The sequence below is a fragment of the Vicugna pacos genome, chromosome 3 (assembly GCF_048564905.1).
Source record: "Vicugna pacos chromosome 3, VicPac4, whole genome shotgun sequence".
Taxonomy (NCBI): domain Eukaryota; kingdom Metazoa; phylum Chordata; class Mammalia; order Artiodactyla; family Camelidae; genus Vicugna; species Vicugna pacos.
Genome location: NC_132989.1, coordinates 51,583,259 through 51,602,181, shown reverse-complemented (window position 1 = coordinate 51,602,181; position 18,923 = coordinate 51,583,259). Strand labels below are relative to the sequence as shown.

At 38.2% G+C, this 18,923-nt stretch overlaps 1 protein-coding gene across 1 annotated transcript in view; it reads right to left on the bottom strand.

The window, feature by feature from the left end:
* Positions 1-2,977: 2,977 nt before the first annotated feature.
* Positions 2,978-18,923, bottom strand: part of SLCO4C1 (solute carrier organic anion transporter family member 4C1) — a 294,796-nt gene continuing 278,850 nt past the window's right edge. The window contains exons 24-27 of the mRNA XM_072958339.1: positions 15,590-15,678; positions 15,220-15,292; positions 7,318-7,440; positions 2,978-3,110 (exon numbers count right to left, since the gene is read on the bottom strand). The gene's annotated coding sequence lies outside the window, so the exon portion shown is untranslated. The remainder of the gene's footprint in view (positions 3,111-7,317; positions 7,441-15,219; positions 15,293-15,589; positions 15,679-18,923) is intronic.

Here is an 18,923-nt window from a genome sequence, read left to right as displayed (position 1 = left end):
GTATGTGAGTGACTGTGCGATAGGCCATCCCTGCTTTTCTCTGGATGTTGACTTCAGTGGCTTCTTTCTGTGTATGAAGTTCATTTTTCCAGAATGCACACTGTCTTCCACCACTTGGCAAGAAAATGACCATGGACAGCAGCCAGGCCATAGGTCTCACAGCCACACACCCACACCCACACATGTGCACATCTGTGTGTACACGCACGCACTTCCACATGCACACCTCAGCTCACTTTATTCAGTTCTGATTTAGAGTATACTAGTGAAGGGTTTTAACTGATCTGGCTTCAGTCAGTTCATAACCCCTGATTGTAATGATCGGCAGGCCGGTAATGGTTATGTGGACTGTCATGGGAAGCAGTTTCTAGAAGTGAACTGTGCTCCACAGATCACTGTATAGACAGCAGTTACTTCCTAGAAAACACATCCATGTTCATGTATCTTTCTGCACATCTATGAAGTATTTTGGGGATAAATTTCAAGAACTGGAATAACAGTTTAAAAGGGAAAGAAAATATTTAAGGCCTTTGATATGTATTCTCTTTTGTACCTATAGAAATTGGGTATCAATTTGATACCCTTATAAAGTGGGTTTAAGTGAAATCTCATGAATGCCATCTTAGCATATGTTAGTAAATGATATGCATACATCATGTTTACATTAAAGAAATACTATAAATCAGCCAGTCATTAGCAAGGCGACCATGGATGGATCAGTTATCTCTCACATAAGTTTCCTATTAATATTTTGAATTGTGTAATGCCTAGTTTTTTGTTAGTTAATGAGCACTTAATATAAAAAAAACCCCACAAGTATGTTGAAGGAAACTCTTTAACAGTGTATGAACATGGTAGCTTGATTTTTATGATTACACACCTGTTATCTTTTAGTATTTCTCAAGAACCTTACTTAATCTGGCTGTTGATCTGCTGATGAGCCTTTTTGTCTTAGATTACTCTTCAAAACATCTTCCAGATCTGTGCTTTTTGATTCTGATAGTCACTCATTACAATTCCAGAGATGTTTTGAGAATGAAACTTTAAAACCATTTCTATTCTGTAAGTGCAGGAAACCTTTGAAGAAAATACTTTATGAAGGAAATACTTTGATTTGATTGGCAGTGAGGAAATTGAGAATTAAAAGGAGATAAAGAAGTTAGTAAATAGGTGAAGTAAATGTTATATCAACTATAGACATTGGTTAGTCATTATTCCAACAAGCAACATGTAAAGAATTACGCAAATAGGTGAGTGATGTTAGTTACAAGGAGTCAAATACCTTGGTTAGTAGAAAAGAAAACACGCCGTTTAATCCAAAGATATAATGATTTTCCTAGGATAGATTCATTTAATATTTTTTTATGTTGAGTAACAGTGTCGTTAAACTATACCTCTGAGAATTATAAGATACATTGAAATCCATGTCAAAACATCATTTAGGCACTAGAGTAAATGCCTTTTATTGAAGAACTTGCATGAATTTTATGAGTCTATTCTGACATAACATGTACCTAAGAAGAATTTTTCTCAAAAACATTAGTACATTTTGATCACTTGGACACTAATGTCTTTGAGTAATAAACATATCCTTGACTATAAATTTAAGAGCAGTATATTGCTTCTGTTCCTCTACTTCTGTTTGTGATGCTCTTTACATGGAGGCAGATACATATTTGAATATGGATTGCATGAAATAAAAGCAAAAAAAGCCAAAATATTCTAATGGTTATAAAAATATGAAAGTTTATGATTGACTAAATAACAAGATATTTTTGATGCTTAAACTGAAGAAGGAATTTGTCAGCTATACGAACAGGAGTGGGCTTGATGAAAGGGAGACAGTCTATAACTGGAGTCATGGAGAGTCACATTTCTTTCAGACAGATCACTGCAGATGGTCATTTATGTACGTGTGCAAATGTTTCATGAAATGTTTGCACGCTCTGTTATACTAATGTGCTTGTACATCTCTATAAGACTAACCTCCCCTAACATTGATTACAGTAGAAGTTGGGTTCCTTTAGTTTTCTTCAGTAAGAAACACGTGGTTGAAATCTCTGTTGTTTCCCAAACACTTACGGACTCTTGAATCAAACATTTTCTGCACCTTACTCTAAATTTAATGTTTGCTGAACAAGCAATGTAAAATTACTGAACAAAATTCATAGTATGGAATTTTCCCTCCGCTTTTTGAGGAAATCAAGGAATGATATTTCTCTGTTGTTTCCTTCATGATCTTGTACAAGTGCACTTCATCATCACAGCTGACCTCATAACCCTGCATTTATCAAAGCACTGTTCACTATTTGGTTTATAAGTGAGAGTGCACACCATGACACGCGTCTTCAGGAAGAATGCACCGTATAAGCAGTACAACCGAGTACGTCACACAGCAACAGTACTGTTTGCTTTTAAGAGAAAACATGTTTAGACTGTCAAGCAATTTCAAGTTTTCCAGTACATTATCATCATCAGACATGAAAACTGTGGTTTAGAAATGTTTATTTTTCAGCCAAATAGAATGTAATTAAATGCAGATGTTTTATACTCCATAAAGTAATTTAGGGAATCACTTAGCAAGCACATTTTCATCAGTGTTACAATTCAAGCCATTTCATGGCAGTTGCATTTACAATTCAATTTCCATTAAAACAGCCTTCCAAACTACAAATCATCGGTCTGCTAAAGTAGTACCTGAATGTGCCAATAGTTACACTTAATGTGCTCTATGGATTTTTGAACTGCAGGAAATCATCAGATATTCCTCTGTACTTCAGAAAACTTTGCAAATAACAGGATTATGACTGTGTTTAACTTTTTGTACTTTATTGAGAATGGAAGAAAGAAAAAGTGTGAGGGAAAGAGAAGCATGGAGTTGCCTAAAGCTACATGCAATTGACAGAAATGCAATCAAAAAGAAGGAAAGAAAATCTACGTGGGCTTCCTTTCACTAAGACTGTCCTGCTAGGCTTCCCTCTCATCTCCCTCAGAACCGCCAGCAGAATGATCTCTCACATTTTCCCACTCAAAGAGATGCTCTTCTTTCCAAATTTGTCCTTCACTCAATTCTTTGTGTTGCTTCACTCCATAAATGTCATCTGTCTATCCTAGGACATAAGATAGACAGGAAAATCTCAGTGGAAGGTATTCCCACCAGTGTCGTCTTCTTGTAAAGGGTCAGTCACATGCTTATAAAAACAAAAGGTAACTTAAACAGTCATAAGCATATTTATTGAGTACCATTGTTTACAGAACATTAAATATTTAAAAAGATATCATTTAGAACTGTCTATTATAGAATTAGAGGTTAACTTTGAACAATAATAAATTAGCTTTTCCCCTGATAATAAAGTATTCTAATTACTAGCTTATTAATTAAACCAGACTCAGTATCTGACATTCTACTGGCCAGAAAGAATTAACGCTCTTCCACAAAGTGATCTTCCAACTCTGGTGGTAATTAGCACATAGCAGAATCACATTTCTCTTTGAGATATGATTTATTCTACTTCATTTGATTCTGGGAGTCATGAAAGAAGCGTTTTATGTAACATCAGTCAACAAATTACCCTACGATCCATCCTGTACAGTCATTTTTTTTTTCCTGTAACTGTTTCTTGTTGATTTGGTTTCCCATAAGCTATTATGCAGAGCTGCATAGTATAAACCTGTCACAGTTTTGCACTGTATGTTATGCAAAGAGTTCTGAAAATTTTCTCATGAAAAGACTTCTTTCAACCTGTGCTTTCAACAAGAGCTATTGCCCTTCATCTCTAGTGGCTGAATTATTTGCAGCTGATGAGTCACATAATAGTTCTCAACTCTCCAGAGCACCCCTATTATGGGAAACTACTTCTGTACTGTGATTTAGTTTGTGAAATATGAAGTGCTGCCATGTGGTTTCTTCTCAGAATATCTACGAGAAGAAAAAACAGATGCCAGTTGCTTGCTAGATAGAAATCTTAAAAGGATGAACTTAGTGTTCATGCTAAATTTCTCAAGAGTGATGTCACTTCAATTTAGGGCTTGCAGTCATCTGTTAATATTGTGCTTTCACATTCCAAGACTTAGTTATTAGGAAGTAAATGCAGTTTTAACATCCTCTTTACTATCTTTTTATTTTATAAACTAAATGTCATAGGAAGTAAGTAAAATAATAAAGTCTAGGGGAAAAGAAAACAGTAATAAGGGTGGCAGTATAAATCTGGTTTGGGACCTCACTGAAGGACAGTTCAGAAGCTTGACCAATTTCCCCATTTATTCAAGACCCACAGTGATGGTAGGAAGGTATTAAATAAACATGTTCTAATAGAAGAGAAACAAATTTAAAGCAGATAACACAGCATTCTGTACACAATTTAATATTTAAAATCTAGGAATAAAGTGAAAAACATTTCAATTAATATTCTAAGCTAATGTATTTTCTTTTTTTTCTACTAGCAAAAACTAATGTTATTTTAGCACGTAAAATATTACTGTATATGTTACATTTATTTAAAATTGAAGTATAGTTAGTTACAGTGTGTCACTTTCTGGTGTACAGCATAATGTCCTAGTCATCCATATATATATGCATACATTCATTTTCACATTCTTTTTCATTAAAGGTTATTAGAAGGTATTGAATATAGTTCCCTGTGCTATACAGAAGAAATTTTTTTTTAATCTATGTTTATATATAGTGGTTATCATTTGCAAATCTCAAACTCTCAAATTTATCCCTTCCCACCCTCTTTCCTTTGGTAACCACAAGATTGTTTACTATGTGTTTGTTTTGTGGATGAGTTCATTAGTGTCCTCCTTTTTCTTTTTATTTTTTGAGTAACTTTGTGTTGTTCAAAATTGGCATTTGCTTTTGTACTTTAATAACCATAAACACTTTCTCATTGTTTACTACATTTCTTCTGTCTGATCAACTTTTGGGCCATTATTTGTGTTGATGTAGGTAAGGGATGAAGAAAAGTATTAGAAGAAGCTACAAAATGGAATGTCACTAACTTAATCAAATAAAGATCTGCTAAGGACAGTTAAAAGAAAGGGATTAGAAAACAAGTTTATGGTTATGGGGAGGGGCGAAGGGATGGGAAAGTATAAATTGGGACTTCGAGATTTGTAGATACTAACTACTATGTACAAAATAAACAACAAGTTTCTATTGTATAGCACTGGGAACTATATTCAATATCTTGTAGTAAGTATAATGAAAAACAATATGGAAAGGAATATATGTATGTGTACATATGACTGAAACGTTATGCTGTACAGCAGAAATTGATACAATATTGTAAACTGACTATACGTCAATTAAAAAAAAGAAAATACAGAAATGGGCTCAATTGTAGGAGAGAGTATGTGGGAACGACTTGTAGGACTAAGAAGTAGTCATTTTGCCACATGAGGTGGTGCTAGCCAACGGGAAGATTGCATTCAGGTAGCTGGGTTGTTTCACTAATGTGATTTTCCTTTATCGCTTTTTTAACATAATTTAGAAAAAATGTAAAATACTTTCCAATGGATTTGGATTTTTAACAGAGTTTTTACTCAAATGTGACGTTGTACTGATTGTAGCTGTTAAGCAGACTGACTTTATGCCCACAGCCTACGTTAGTACAAATCTGTTTTGATGGTGGGAGGATATAAGTTAACATGTAAGGATGACAGACAACGTGTGGGGGTTCCATAAGGTTATTAAAATCAAATGGGTCTGTGGATCTGTTTATATAGAACTGAAAGAAATCCTTACTTTTCTTCTAGAAGATGAGTTGTTTTCGGAGAGAGAGGGAGGGAAAGAAGGAGACCAAGAATTATAAATTTGTACAACAGTAAATTTAAATTTCTTTGATTTCTTTTGACTGTCTCAGAATGCTTTAAAATTCACTGATCTTGATTCTGTCTAAAATAATAGAACACTCTTCTGGAGAAAACAGGCAAATTCATATGGATAGGTAAAGTTTTATTTTAGTTTTTGTTTTTGCTTTTCCTTTAGTGAGCTATTAAAAGGGAATTCACTATTAATTGCTTTTGTGTAGAAATTGCTGTTCTTGAATCTTTAAGAATAAATAATGTTTTCAGGCAGGCATTTTAAGATGATAAAATAAAAGGTTTTATAACGTTCCTACCTATCAATATAAGATATGTTATGTTGAAGTAACATATAATCCTATAAAACATACTGTTTCAGTGGCTTAAAACAACAGGTACTTATATTTTTGTTCATGCTACCCATCATGGGTCACTGGGTGGAGGCAGAGCGTGGGGGTGTAGGTATTCTCATTGTGGTCAGTCAGGAACCTAGGCTGCTGCAGTCTTCATCTTAGCGTACCCTTCTATTACTACCAAGACAAGCAAAGAACACTTGGCTCTGGATACTCCTAACTCCATGTGAATGTTTCATACCTCTCATATTTCATTGTCTAAGGCAAATGAATTTATAATACTTAATTTCAAGAGTGCTGGTAATTTTTCTTTTCTTTTTCTTTTTTGGGCCAGGAGCTGGTAATTTAAAACCTATATAATACCCAGATGGGGACAGAGCAGGAATATTTGGTGAACTGTAACAACTCATTTATATATTGTTAAAAAAAAAGTATTTTCTGTAAAACTCTGTAATGGCATATAAAACTACAGGCCAAATAAAATGTCTGAATTTTATGGAGAAAGAAATTTTCGTGAAGAGTGTGGAAAGCAGGTGAAAATTATAGTTTCGAATGCCAGTAAAGGAAACCTCTTTCCCTCCCATAGGGAAGGGTAATAACACCTCAGTCACAGTGCCCAAAGGGACTCCTGCATGCTGTGTAGATTCAGGCATTTTTGATGTTACTAATATATTTTCAGATCATTAAAATCCAGCTTTTAGTAAGAAAAGAGATTTATTTGAGAATACATGTGCTATCATGACTAAATCAAATTTTCCCTAGTGAGGGATGACTGAGTCAGAGTTTCATTTTACTTGATATTCTCACTTATCTTTACTTTTTATTTGCTTCTAATTTAGGAATCTCAAAGATTACTCATCATTGACCTCTTTCCATACCTGTTCCTATTACACCATGGGGATATTTTCAGCAGCATCTTACAGACCCTATTCTTTTTCTTCATAACTTCTTTTTATCATACTTGTTCACCCCAGGCATTTGATTATACTATCTTGTTCATATGACCTTATAAGCAATATTTTCTCTTCTCTCACTGCATCTGTTGTTAAATACTCTATCTTCCTTTCACAAAGATTTTGCACACCTTGTCCACTCCATGTTGCTGTTAATGTTGCCAAACACTGCCGGTATTCTGTTCCCTTTACTTCCCTGTCCTTACCTTGAGGCTTGGATTCTGATACTTGCATTAATCAAGAACTTCTGTAGTAGACGGGGTAGGGCACGGCTCAGTGGTAGAGTGTGTGCTTAGCATGCACGAGGTCCTGGGTTCAATCCCCAGTACCTGCATTAAAAAAATAATAAGCCTAATTACGCCCCCAATTAAAAAAAAATTAGGATTCTGTGGTAGAAAAGATGTATCTAGAATTCTCTTCCTTGCGTTGTTTCCTACACCAACAGAGTAAGTGTGTGTTTTCACTCTGTGAAAGTACTGACTTCCCAGCAGTGCCACCATGAGAATGCTTCCCTGACAATGAAACAAGCACTGTGACATGATAGGTATTGGAATGAGGTGTCTCCAGCATATTCCTAGCCCTCAGCTGTGGTGTCCTGAGTAAGTTCTGATAGGAAGTGTAAGGCATAGTAAACCTGCTGCCCGATCCATGTGTTTAGAAGTGTATTTCATCTGTTGGTGTTAATTAAACAGATTAAGGAAACTTTGTAAAGGACATCATCCCTGATAACCATGGTTTTTTTATCCTGCTTGGACATGAATGAATGATATTCTAGTGAAGAAAGTAAGATAATTTGTTGCCCAAATGGAAGGAAAGCTACCAAAGATGATAAGCTGCTTCACCCTTCTATGGGAAAGAAAGAGAAAGCAGAGGGTTATCAGATTATATAAGGAGCTGAAGTGGAACTCATTGAGCAGTAGATGCGACATCTCCATTGTGCATAGGAAGAAAACTTAATGCCAAAGTGGAGGCTGTACCCTTAGCTCTGTTCATTTGCAAGGGCTGCCATAACCAAGTACCACAAACTGACTGGCTTAAACAACAGAAAGGTTTGTCTCGCAGTTCTGGAGGCTAGACATCCAAGATAAAGGTGTCCGCAGGGCCGGCTCCTTCTGAGGCCGTGAGGGAGAATCTGTTCCTCGCCTCTCCTACCTTCTATTAGTTTGCTGGCAATCTTTGTGTTCCTTGGCCTCTGCTACATCTCCTGATCTCTGCCTCCATCTTCACAAGGCGTTCTTTCTGTATGTGTCTGTGTCCATAATTTCCCCATGTTATAAGAACATCAGTGACGTTAGGGGCTCACCTTCCCTTAGGATGACCTCCTCATAACTTAATTACCTCTGCAATGATTATTTCCAAATAAGATCACAGTCTGAGGTACGGAGGTTAGGATTTTAACTTAGGAATTTTGTGAGGACACAGTTCAGCCCGTAACACTAGCTGGTGACAATACCCAGACGTGACCTTAAAATCAAGAATTAGACTTGTTTCAAAATCTGGCCGTGATTATAATGATGTGGTGGACTCTTAGAATCACTTAATACTGTGCCCCACTTTCAGAGACTGTTGTTCAACTGGTCTGCAGTGGGGTTTATGGGTCATATATTTTAAAAACTCCCCAGATTATTCTTAAATGCAGAAGAAATGAGGACCACTAGACTAAAAGAATCTGGTTTTATAATACCAAATCAGCCAACAGTTTAGGATTACAAGTCCCTTAGCTCAAACCTGATTCTATTTTCCAGTGTTTGGAAGCTCCACTGTAAATACAAAGCTGCACCACACCTTCTATTGAAAGCCACTAATTCATCTAGGTTTACTGAATTTAAAATTGCTATTTGTTTTTAATGTTCCTCCAAAGTCTATTCCCTGCACGGTTTATCTCATTCTCTTACATTATATTGTTGTATGCAAGGGTGATGTTCAAAATATTCAGCAGCTGATAGGGCATAGATCCTGGCCCATCAGAACAGACCCCAGACTGATGAGAAGAGAATTGACCATAAACACTAGGAAACCGTAAGGGCCGCCAGGAGGCTGTTCTGGTGTGTACAGCTGCATGTCAGCATGTGATTATGTCTTCTCCTCCTGCCACTGACTTTGGTTTCTCTATCCACTTACTGGTTTGGGAGGGAAATATGAGCCACACATCCAAGCAGGAGGTGATTTGGTAGCTTCTGCTCTAAACAATGCTGCACAGCTCTAAAGAACTTGCATTCCCAGAGCTTTGTGTACCTAATCCAAGTATCTCAGGGATATCCAGTTATAGAAAGGGAAGTTTTAGTCAAAGTGGTTAATTTGTTGGTGATGGGTGATCCTCCCACCCTCCACCATACACCATTTCTTATATTCCCTTGTTATATCCGCTGCATAATCCAGCGGCTAGAAGCATGAATAGCTAATGGGCAAGGTGACCACTTGTGGTTTCACACATAACTGTTCACAAATTACTTCAGTCTCCTCAGTCTGCACGGATATAAATCAGGCCGCAATTCCGGCTGCCCTTGATAAAGTTCTCAGGTAAATCAGTCAGGCAGGAGCAGTCTTATAAAAACGATGGAATGGGTTGAGCTTTTCTGCTCTACTCATGAGCTACATTCTTTTGTCTTCTGCTAGGTCATGAAGATACATTAAAACAATTTTCTAATAAGGTGTATCTGAATGTGTACCTGTTGACATGAAGCCACAAGGTACTGAGGGGCTAAATTTTGTTGAGAAAATTACTATTCCCTGACCACAAAAATCTCTTCAGACTGTTGAACATTAAAATGCCACAATCTTTCTTTAAAATAGCTATCAAGATAAGGGGAGGTGAAATAATATATCCTCCACCAACTCTCAGAAAAATGGTTCGACTTTGTCTATCAGTTTGGCTCAGGGGAACCGTTTAATGTTATTTGCACAGCAGCAGTCTGTCACAAGTCTCATCAGAGCTGAAAGAACTTAGCTAAAGAAGCTGAAACAAGGTGCCTTCTTGTAGTTAAAAAATCTATTTTCATGGACATAAGAATCAAATATATAGCTTCCTTCTCTGGTGTAAACACTCTCCCCAAAGTTACCAAGGTGGTCCAACACCTGAGAAATTTTTGCAACCTTTATAACTCATGATATGCCTGATCTTGAACCAGTTCCTTATATGTAATGCCTAGGATGTAAGGGGTGTCACAGGAATGTGATATATTTTTGTGTAAATTATTTTGTGAAATTAGAAAATAATACCAGTAGGAGGTAAGCTAATCTCTACTATCCACATTTGTTCTATTTCAGAAGTAATTAAACTGTATGAGAGGGAAGCACACACCTCTGACTTTCACAGGGAGGTGGAGCTTCCTCCCGGTAGCAGTCACCAGATTGCTGCCGCGGCGCGGCAGCTGCAGGGTGGCCTCGCCCACACTTCCGTTTTTGTTCTTTCCACAAAGGACACTTCCTCTGTGGTTACAGTGCTGAAATAAATTGCTGTTAAAACCAAATTAGCCTCTTAGTTGCTACCATCTTGCCATTAGGTGAAGTCCCAAGTGTCATACAAAAGATATTTTCCATTATGCACTGAATTTTCTTGAGTGGATTCTGGATTCGTTTTCACTCCATTGCACTGAGCTCAACTGGGGAACGTTTGTGGAGGGAAGATTTTTCTCCTGTGCAGTCTCTTTGTATTCATAATTTTGCTTTTCCTCCTTTGTTTCCACTGTCTGTATTCCCCTATCAGTGTTTTAGTTCTTTCTTTTTTTTTTAAATCTCACCTCAGGCACACCCCTCCTTTCCTAAATAAGTCCAGCTCCTGGGAACCTGACCTCAGCCCGGGATCCGGGGTTCTTGCTTCCCTGAGCGGGTGTTCTAAGTGATGTCGTGCTAGACTCAGCCAAGTGGGGCCTGTGAGGGCCAGATGTGTGCATCTTTCCCAGCCCAGCGTTGTGACTTCACTTCAGTAGCTCAGAGGTGGCCGTGTTGGGAGTACGTGCATCAGGCACATTGGCAAATGCTGCAGGTCAGGGCCTGTGTCCTCATGGAGAGCTAGCGCGGTGGTGTAGTTTCGGCTGTGAGGCCTGGCCTCCACATTTCCACATTTTCTGGTTCCCTGCATCAAAAATGACAACCTTAGTAGTGATTTCAATCATCCTGTAACCCTGCCTTACTTGCTGGCTTAGGCTACTATGAATTTACAGTAGTTTTATTATATTAAGTGTGTGTTTGGAGGGGGTCTATCTGAAAAACAAATTCTGAGCAAATAGGTTACTGGGTTAAAAGATATATAAAATAAATGTTTTTATTTTGGTAGGTAATGCTAAATTGTCCTCTGTTTCCAGATTTTGAGCTTCTGCTAATAGTGCAGAAAAGTGCACACTTACTTCTCCACATCCTCACAAGGATTTGGTGTCTCCAAATATTATTTAACTATTCTGAGAAAAAAATATCTTTTTTACCTTGGTTGTTATTTCTTTCGTTACATGTTATATTGACCTTTCTTATGTATCTGTTGGCCATTTTATATTTATCTGTTACACTGTTCTTTTCCCTGGCGTTTCCTTTTCATTCTTGGCGAATTCGGATTCGTCCGTCTCTGCTGACATCACCCACGCATTGGTTTGTGTTGTCCTCTTCCAGGAGAGCCCTTGCCACGGTAATCACAGTCACGTCACACTTCTGCTCTGGTAATTCCAGTATCTCTGCCACAACTGAATCGGACTCTGATGCTTGTTTTGCTTTTTGTTTTGTTTTTCAGACTGTGTTTTTTGTCTCTGAGCTCGCCTTGTCATTCTCTGCGGCGCCAGGCATGATGGATCACGTAAAGGGAACAGAGGTAAATGGGCCCTTCGTGTGAGGTTTGTCCGTGCAGGAGTCAGGCTGTGTTTACTGTTCGCTGTAGCGGTAGTGTCCCAGGCAGAGTCTCCTCTAGTGTCTTTTTGCCTCTTCCGTTGTCTTTAGGTTTCCCTAAAGACTCCTTAAATAGGAATGAGCTTTGCGGTTCTTTCAGCAGTGAGCCCTCCATTATGGTGTAGGATCCTGATTAATGCGCTGTCAAGGCGTAGGGGAGAGGAAGCCTCTGTAATTGTATAAATAGCTTTCATTCTTTGAATGAACCTGTGCCCCTGGGCTGTGACCTTCACCAGGGCTCCTCACCTTTTTGGCTGTGTACCTCGGGTGACATGGGAAGGCTGCAGGGGGCTGGGGCTGGGTGTTTCTCTTCTTGGTCAGGTAAGCTCTGGGAAAATCAAACTGGTCGGGCTCTGTTAAAAGTTTCCCTTAGGGACAGACATTTGTTAGGGAGAACAGAAGCTCCAGACATGTTTCACAATTGGTTCTTCTCCCCTTCCTCTGCTGGAAGCATGACGGGGCTTTTCTCTAGCTTCACAGTGAGAACTTAGTAAGCTTCTAGAGGTAAAACTCGGGGAAGTGTGGCAGCCCATTTCAGGTTCCTACTGTCTGCAGCTGGGGGCATCTGCTCCCTGTATAAATTGTGATTCTCTGCGTTGGCCTATCTCTCCAGGTTTCAGGGCAGGAGTTTTCCCTGTGACTCCAATTCTCTGATAGTTTAAAGAAACATTGTTGATTTTTCAGGGTTGGTTTTTTTTTTCCAGCTTTTATCCTGTTGTGGGGATGGAAGTGATGTCTTCCAAAAAACTCTTTACATGTCAGACCAGCCCATTCTTTTCAGCAGACTCTTTCATTGTTAGCATGTTTAAAATTATCAAACCAATATGAACCCCATTTAATTTCTCATTTGGAAAAGAAGCTTTAGTGGACAGCTGAGAGGCTAGGACATCAGACTTCAATTGCAATATATTCCATGACTAAGCAGTGCATTTTTGCCATGAGACCTTAGGAACATAATTAACCTATTTTTGCATAAGTTTGTCTTCCACAAAATGAGAGTTAATAGTAACTTCCCTGTCATATGTAGATGATTGTATGTTCTCTTATGTGATAAATACTGCTTATCTAGACTTGAGATTGGCAAACTAAGGTCTGTAGTCCAAATCCAGCTCACTACCTGGTTTGATAATTAAACTTGCATTTCTAACAAACTGTCCAGTGGTGCTAATGCTGCTCGTCCAGGAACCACACTTCGAGAACCACTGACCTAAAACTCTTCTAAAAAAGAAATATAAATATCCTAAGAATTTGACTTTTATATCTACTTCCTTTTCCCTGAGCTCAGATGAACTTACTGTGTTTTGTTTTGAGTTTACTTTCTCATGAAAGATGGAAAAAAATAGGAAAAAACCCTCTAAACTCGGGGACACAGCTGAGAGAACTAGAAAGCTTAAAGTGACTTCACCTGAAATCTCTTTAGTTTATCTCTTGTCTCCACCCCTACAGGCCCGTCAACATTCCCCGCCTCCTCGTTCCGACTCTGCAGTGGAGCGTTGCCCGGGCAGCATCTCCACCATCATGCAGCCTCCTGGAATTGGACGTTTTTACACTCTCCTCACTGTGGTAAGAGTAATTTTTTGCAATAGTAACCCGGGAACCTGTAGGTAATGTTAACTGAAAGCTAGAGGAGCTCTGTTTGTGAAAGGAGGAGTTACTGGGAGGTTTTGCTTTTTGATGGTGTGCGAGTTATCATACTGTGAATTAGAAATACACTGCAGTTGGATTGACTGAGTTGTGAAGAGTGTATACATTTGTAGGCACTGGTTTTAGGGATTATGAGCTGAGCCTGTCACTGCATTTAAAATGAAAGAAAAACATGTTTTAAATTATCAACTCTACCTACAATTTTCTTTTACATGAGAGTTATTTAGATTTTAAATGGTGTAAATTGGATGATATAAGGTATAGTTTTTAATCAGGCTTCTTAAAATTTCCATGAATTCAATTCCACAAGCATCTACTGTATACTTGCTATATCTAAGACACTGAGAAATACCTTTAAAAAAAATGGGTAAGAGACTGACTTTGTTTTCATGCATTTGTATAAATGAGGGATAAAATTAATACAGAATACATGAAGAAATAAGTAAATTAGTGTATAAACAATGCAGACCCAGATAAATGTTCTTAAAATATATAAATGTACAAGAAGCCAAAGAAGAAGAGAAACACCTGTGGCAAGGGGCATCCAGCCGGTTACCCTGAGAACGTGTCGCTGGCCGTGGGTCTTGGACAACAGCAGTGTTTCCACTGGTGAGTGTTTTGTGTGAGGGCGTTTAAGTTAATAGAAACAGCATCTAAGCAAAAGCCAGGAGTCAGAAAAGTATGAATTATTTAGAATGGTGGGTAGTATTGTTTGGCTGTAGATACCCAGGGGAGAAATAAGTGATGAAACAAATACTTGTAGGTTTTGTGGAATACGTACTTCATCTGAGTTGGAATAAGTAGCAGTTTTTGAGCAGGAAAAGATTTGTTCAGAAATAAAGTACAAGTTGCCAAATCTGGCAAGGAGTTTTGCACTATGTGGAAATAAATTAGAAGATAAGATTATGAGCATCTGAAATACAGTAGCAGAAGTTAGAAAAAAGATGAGAAATTCAGTACCAAATACATGGACTATACATATATATATATACACATATGTATATGTATATATTTTGGTATAGAGTCAGAGGTTTAAAATTTAACATTTCAAGTATGAGACAAATAGGAAAAATAATTGGTCTTTTGTATTTATAGCTGACATATTGCAGAAACATGGAAATATTTATGCGCAAATAATAAGGCGGTTCTCTTGAGAGGTGATATCAGGAGTGATGCTTATTTTTCCTTTTTGCTATTCTCTACATTCTATTTTGAAGTTTTTATTTTAGAGTCACATGTGTACTCAATTGAAATTCTTTGCTAATCCTCTTTAGTGTGTGGTGAACTGTTGTTACTGAATGCAAGTTCTCGTGTGCCCGAGGCACAGAGGGGCCAAACAAACCAAAACGGCAGAGTTTGGAGCAGAGAAAGATTTATTGCAGGGCCAAGCACAGAGAGTGGTGGCTTGTGCTCAAAACCCCCAGATTCCCTGATGGTTTTCAGGGAGAAGTTTTATAGGCAAAATCTGGGGTGATGGCTGCAAGGTGTGTAACTTTGTTCTGATCGGGTGGTGGTGACGTAACAAGGTGTTGTTCCAGGAACCTTGAGCTCACTCTGAAGTTGCCATCCTCCACTGAGTGGGGGCTTAGTACCTGCAGAACTCGAAGATAACCGTTTCCTATATGCCAGCAGGGAAGGTCTAGGAGGCTGCATGAAGCCGATTTCCTACAAACAAGGAAACAGTGAGGGGCTTGCTCAGTTTCCTACGTGTTGGTTAAAGGAAGTAGGAGAGCCTAGTAATAATAACTGTGCACTATGAACGTTACTCGAGTCACTTCTATTACTTGATATCATGCTACTGAAATCCAGTATATGCAGTGTTCCCAATTAGTATTGTTACTTATTGTGGAAATTAGTAAGTGTCCCCTGGGGTACAAACATGAAAAGTATTAAGGATAAAGGTTGTAAAACATAATACTATCTGGAAGATTCAGTTTTATTTTTAAGGAAAGTGGAACTTACTGCAATGTCGTTTATGTCTTCTTTTAGTTACTCTTGTTTTTGTAGGGTTTTATCATGCTTGAATGCCGAAAAGAAGCATTCTTACATAACTGGAATTTATCAGTTCACAGAGGAGAATGTGGGAGAGAGAAAACATGTTAGTGATGATTGTAACTTTTGATGGGATTATGGTGTTTCTGTTTACACTTTATTTAATTTTTCCTTATTTCCAAACATTAAAAAGCATAAAACATACATTTCCAAAATAGTATGAAAAATTCCTAGAAAGTGTGATGTTTAATTTTATGTGTCAATTTGACTAGTCTAAGGAATGCTCAGATTGCTGGTAAAATACTATTTCTGAATGTGTGAGAGTGTTTCTGGAAGAGATGAGCATCTGATTTGGTGAACTGAGTAAAGCAGGTGGCCTTCCGCCATGTGGGTGGGCATCGTCCAGTTCAGTGAGGCCCCAGGTAAACTGAAAGGCAGAGGAAAGGCTAATTTGCTCTCTCTTCTTGAGCTGAGACCCATCTTCTCCTGCCCTTGGACATCATTGGTGCTCCTAGTTCTTAGGCTTTTAGGCTCAAACCAGGACTTAACACCATCAGCCTCCCATTCTTCAGACTCCAGACTTAGACTGAATTACATTACCAGCTTTCCTGGTTCTCCAGATGCAGATCTTGGGACTTCTTGGCCTTCACAACTGTGTGAGCCAATTCCTATGACAGACAGACAGACAGACATTCCAGTCGATCCTCCCTCACTTCCTCCTTCCCTTTCTTCCACTCTGTTTCTCTGGAGAACCCCAATACAGAGAGCACCATGCAGGTGGTAGCTGTAACACTATATTTTTCTCAAGTTAATACATTTGGATGGGTAGAAACTTAAGGCTCTAACTTCTGATGCTTATTTCAAATATGAGACTCATTTATTTACTTATTTAATAAAACAAAATAAACACAGACACACACATAAATACCCCAATCTGAACTGCTGGTGTGGTTTGACTGTGTGGTTGATGATAGGACCTGGATACTACGTCATCCCTATTCTGAAACACCATACAGCCTTGGAGACCTATACATCCACAAGCAGAAACGATGATAACATCTGCCAAGTGTTTAATAAAGAAGTATACAGAATTCTGTGGTGAAACGGGGTAGAAAACATTATCCCCTAACTTCCCATGCAGTTAGGGGATAATGTATCAGAAGAAAGGATATTTCAGCTGAATAATTTAAGGATTTGAAAGGGGAACAGGAGTGTAGAACAAATACCAAAAGAATAAAAATGTGCGAGAGAGACATGAAAGGATATGACAGACTCCTTGGAAAGGAGATAGATATCATGACCAGGACATGTTGCAAGGGTAGAGGCAGAAAATGAAGCCAGATGAAATTAAGACAGATTGGGGCCTGATGGTAAAGTTCTGCAGGCTAAGTAATTTAAAGCATATCTTGATGTCAATGTCATAGGACTTACTAAAGATGTTTTAAACAAAGGATAATTTTGTTTTCATTTGGTGTTATTTAAAAACCAATATTTAACCATGTAAATTTAAAAGATCTAATTGACTTTATTAAATGATGCATGAATCGGGCAGCATCCCATCTAGCAAGTAACATGGAGCTCCAGAGGGAAATGTTCTCAAAGACAGGATAAGAAAGTCTTGAATAGAAAGAAATTGTTACAGATTAGGTTGCCTACCTTGTCGGGGAAGAAACGTCTTATTTGGTGGGCTACTACTTCTTTTTCCTTTAGGGGATGGAGCAGGTCCATCGTGGGTGCTGACCGTCATTGGTCTGTCCTTGGTCTTTCATTGGTCCTCTCTGGTGCTGACTAACCAACTAAGACAGCATTTCTGGGAAAGGCTGAAGCTCCCATTAGGGTAGGTGTTAAAGCCCAGGTTAGTGGCACAGCCTGCGTAAGTGACTCCATTTTGGGCCTTCAGTTTCTTTCTAACAGTGTCAGTGCTCATTAATGATGGGAAAGGGAAGGGATGCATTACAGAGGGGCCAACTGAGAAATTGTGAACGAATCACCCTGAGACGGATTAGCATGCTTTATTCTTTCTAGACTAGAAAGCCTTTAGGGTATAGTTGTAAATACTTTATTATGAACTAGGTAATTAGAATTTCTGTAGATCTGTGTCATCAGTTACATTGCGAAACTTGGGTATAGGAGAGGATTAAACCTGAATGATAGAGTAGTGTTCCAGCTGCCAAGTGACATGTTGTCTTCTATGAAAGCTACTCCACATACTAGGTCTGGGGGGAGGGAGCAGCGGGGGGCAATGTTCATGACTGTTCTCAGGGTTACTCAGCTGAATCACTTGCTTTTTCCTTGATTAGTTTTTTTCTTCTACCCCAAACATTTGATTTATTCTCTAGTTAAAAAAAAAAGATTTTTATATTTTTCTCCATTATTCTCAATGTTTTTATTTATTCATAAACTTTATGCTTGAAACTTTTGGAATTTTTTCTTTAAATACTAAACAGCTAGTCTTTAAAAGATGAGAGGGAACAGGGGAGGGAACGAGTGAGGCCCGTGACAAGAACAGCAGCAAAGCCTGGTTTTCACGCTCATTTCTCGGCTGAGACCTCTAGAAGCCTGCTTTGCAATCTGCACGTCAGGAATCGCCTTTTCTTTATTTAAGTCTTTCTGTAGAATTAACTTTTGCCTGAGCATAGTGGTTCTAGTTTGCAGCCTTTCTGCCTGTGTAGGGGGAAGGCTAAGAGTAAAGAACTAAAAACACCTGTCACTGCAGCCCAGTGATTTTTCTGAAATGGGTGTGGCCCTGGGCTGTGTCCCTAAGGATCCCTGCTGTCAGTTACTGCATTACTTCTCTGCGCATCAGGTCCTTTATTTTGCAACTCTGCCACATTTGCTCCTTTACCTGCTTTTATATTCCTTCCCCTCTAAAAATTTTACTCTCTTCCAATTAAGTGGAATTTTAATTTCTTTCTGTAGAGTTTGGATAAAAAATGGTCCTCTTTGCAGCTGGGTTCAGAAACCATTGTAGGTCTTTTCCAAAACAGTGATTCTATGATCTAGTTCTATACTGTGCTTATTAGGAGGGTGTTTAAAGAATAATAAAGATTGTATTTAATGTAAAATGTTCTTAATGGACTTGGGTCATTTTCTGGAAACTATTTGTGATAGTCTGGCCCTGTTAAAACCAGAGTTGTCTGTCTCCAGCTTTATGAAGTATGAATAACACAGTAGCACATATTTGCATAGTCACACATATCTGGAAATAATCTATGTATTTATTTTCTGTATTTTTGTAAAAATTCAAAAACATACACACATCTTAATTATTTTCATAAAACTGATAATAGTTAACAACTCGACA